This window comes from Pinus tabuliformis, chromosome 7 (assembly GCF_031772625.1).
Source record: "Pinus tabuliformis cultivar Carrire ecotype Pingquan chromosome 7, CPIR1, whole genome shotgun sequence".
Classification (NCBI taxonomy): Eukaryota; Viridiplantae; Streptophyta; class Pinopsida; order Pinales; family Pinaceae; genus Pinus; species Pinus tabuliformis.
This window is the reverse complement of record NC_142293.1, coordinates 1,143,135,794-1,143,139,742: the sequence shown is the minus strand read 5'-3', so window position 1 is coordinate 1,143,139,742 and position 3,949 is coordinate 1,143,135,794.

The window sequence follows — 3,949 nt, the reverse complement described above, 5'->3', positions numbered from 1 at the left end:
TGTGCATAAGGGTAGACCTAAGCAGAGAAGTTAGAGTTCTACCAATGTGTCGCCAAGCGTTGTCATTATAACAAACACCCTCAAAATTTTGCTTACAATTGAATTTTGGAGCCTACCTATGATCCTATGATTTGTCGTTCCTTGATTACTCTTAGTCACTTCCTGATTGTTTGATGATTTTATAAGTGTTTAAGTCTTATTCTAAGATTTTAACCGTTGAAACTACTTTCTTACACATGCTTAACCTTTGATGCATTTACAAGTGATCTTCTTTCAAGCAAGCTTAGTAGTCAATCTACACCCTAGATAGGAAAACACTATGTAATCCTAGATGAAAGTCATTGGGAAAATCATGATAACAATGACTGCACAGTACCTAAGGTCAGTGACTACGCAGTTTTTCATGGATGACAATTACACAATCCTAAAAGACAGTGCTTGTGCAGTCTCTGGTGATAATGATTGCACAGTTCTTGGAGACAAAGACTACATAGTTCCCGTGGACATTCAATGCACAATTCTAACTTGACAACCCCCTCACTATTAGTTGCAACTATACCATCATCCCAATGAGTTTTCTCAATTGTCGATTTTGCGTGCTTTTGCTTCCATAAGTGTTGTTTTCACTTTTGTGACTGTCGTTTTTGCTTGATTTCACTTTTATAAGTGACGATTTTGCTTCCTCTTCATTATAGCATGTGTTGCTTTAACTTTCTTTAGATTTTAGAAGTGTCATTTTCACCTTTTCGTACTGTCACTAGTGTCACTTTTGATTGTTTTCACTCTTGCATGTGTCACACTACTAGAGGTAGCCCTAGTGCATTCTTTTGTATGATATGATCACATGTATCATAAAAATATGCACTAGACACTCACCCAAAGCTTAGTGCACTTTCTGGTCGCAGTTGACACTCCTGTCATAGATTGTATTCTAAGTATCACAAAGCGACATTTCAACTGTCGCACTTAGAAATAAGTGTCGCTTCGTTGTCGCTTCAAGGTATGCACAACGATTTTGAGTTTTCTGGCATGTGTTGATGTTATATGGGTGTGAGATCATCATTTTAGAGCTTGTTTGTTCTCTCTTGTCTCATTGATCCCACACTTAGCCATTTTTGGAGCTTTCATTGTCTTTGCAACTTGCTCAATCTTCAACCAACCTTTTTGCCCCTTGGAATTGCGCATTGTACAATCTTATCTCACAGTAAAGCACCCTTGCCTCCTAGAATTGTGCACTGTGTAGTCACAATCATAGTGCCCAGTCTCTGCCTCATATCTCTCAAAACTGTGCAATCCTCTTTCCTAGTGAGTCTTCCACTATACACTACGCAGTCTTAGTCAACAGTCAGGCCTCATTGTCTCCCTGACCTATGCAGTTATTCAATAACCTTGCTCGGTCTTCCATGAACTACACATTGTGTAATCACAATGAGCACGCCTTTCTTAGCAACTCATTGAGTTGCTCAATTGCATAGTCCTTTATCTCTTGCATTTAGGAACATCGAAATGCATCATCATAGTGAGAAAGCCTTCTCCCTTACCTCACTGGTACCCTCAATTGTGCAATTTTGCTTCTTTGTCCCTCAATTACTGCACACTATGCAATCATAGTGACTAGACCCTCACCACTACCTCCTAAAATTTCACACTGTACAATCCATGTGCCTTTTCCTCAATCCTGCACTTTGTCCTTACTCAATTAGCATGCAGCATGAAATGTGATGGACTAGGAGATTTTTGGACTAATGTCGTCTTGCAATGTGTGAATCCTATTTGCAGGTACTGGTATCTTGACATGACAGGATGATGCTCGAGGAGGATGCCAAGGAGATCATGCAAAAACATACTTTTGAGGCTAAAGAGATAAAGATACTATAAAGTAAGAAAATGAAGGGACACAAGATCATGGTGGAAGATTGAGTATCAAAATCACAAGGAATATTCCATATCATCCAAGCTCTGGGTAGGGGTGAATATGGAATGCATGCATGACTTATCATGAAGATACAAGGGAGGTCATCAAGAAGAGACTGCAAGAGAGCACTTGCAGAGAAGAAGTACCGAAAGAACCTGATGAGCCCCAAATTTGGTAACATTTTGGGCTCATTTGGCCTAACTACCCTTGCTCAATCCTTCATTTTTCATAACTTATGCATCATTTTTTAGTATGTTTATGTAATTTGTACGAATAAGGGCAATCACTATTCCTAGGTGGCTAACACGTGCTCATTTCAGGTTTTTTGACACATGTTGGAGCAAAACCGAGCAGATAAGGGCTAGGAGACAGCCAAGATGGGGTTGAGGATTCGTAGGAGGGTTGTCCACGACATTAAATGGCCTTCCTCGGGATCTTCACCCCCAACTCCGAGCTCCAACAGCCACCACAACCGGATCTAGAAGGCAGCCAAACGGATTTTGAGGAAGCAGTTGTTCACTCCCAGTTTGGTCAGCCAAGTCCCATAGATTTAGGAGGCCAGCTTGGGGCCTCGTGATGTATAAATGATAACGCTTTGGCCTTCGAAAAGGACTTTTGGAAAACTGTTGCACATTCTGCACTACGAGCTGCCAGCTCTGTTTTCATTCTTTTGTAGCCATCATTGGCAGACCTTTTGACTTATGATTATTATTTTTTAATGAGAAGCAGTCAAATTTGATCCCAGCTCTGAGTTTCTAAAGGAGCCATAGCTCTCGGGGTTGGGCCCAACCTGAGAGCCTAGGGTCTCCTTCTTTTGTATTGATATCTTTCCTTTCAGCAATATGGTTTTCTTTACATGCATTTGAAACGCAGTTTGTTGAGTTAGATTTCGTGGTGTGGTTAAGTAGGTCATTGTTAGAAGGTAGAGTTGCTTCAAATGTTTAGAATAGAGTAAAGAGATTAGAATTGATAAAAGTTCCAGAGAAGGGTTACCTGCACTCTCATTTTCACCTCTTTCTAGGGGCTGGAATTGCGGACAGTGCTACCCACCAAAAACATTAGTTTACGAACTCATGCAATCTTTGGTGCAATATTTTCATTTGTAGAAGTTATACATGCGCTCAGACCTCTTGGAATGTTTCTTTGCTTCAGTACCATACATGGTTCTCTTTAGAAATAACGTTGCTGTTCATTGGTTTCATTAACAGTTAGGATAGATTAGTAATATTTTGATTATGTGCAGGACATGGATGATTTGGTTCAGTTTACACTGTGCAGTGCATCTCCATCATTCTCTCGTCCTTCTAAGCTTCGTCCAGGCCAACTGCTCATCTCCAAATTAGACCCCTCGTCTCACAACTACTCTACTGCCCACGTCATCCTACCTTTTTGGCCTTCCATTCCCTCTGCCCTCTTTGAGACAAACTAGCTTTACACACCCTCTCATCACCTCATCTCTCTGTCACTAAGTTCTTACAAACCCCTCTCCTACCTCCCTATCCATCCATGCAGCCTCTTCCACTCACCCATCATCCAAAATCCAATCGTAGAACATCCTGTAGAAATTCTGAAACATCCTGTAGAACCCCTGCAGACTTCCTGTAGAAGCTCATAAACGCGGTTTCTTGGCAGCCAAACTTTGTGAAACTCTCTGGAAGGATGTTAGGGACTCCTTAGACCCTCTCTGAACCTTCCTGACCTCTTCCAAGCATTTCTCCTCCGTGATCCGCCTCTGCACAGGAAAAAGCTAGTTACAAGCACATGCATGATAATTCTAAATAACTTATTCAAAAATACAAAAAGATGTTCTCTTCAGGTAGAAGTAATCTAGACACATGCATCTCACCTTCATAGAAGTAATGGCGTCTCTTTCAGTAGTTTGCATTCCCATCTTTGCATTAGTAAGACTAGCTGGTAGAATTAGGGTTTGCTAGGGTTTGTGTTTCTTGTTGGCTTTCAGTTCCTTTCTGCAAGTAGATTAGCTTCCTTTGAGTTAGCTTTCGTCCATCAGTTAAAAAGTTTCTTCTAAGAGCT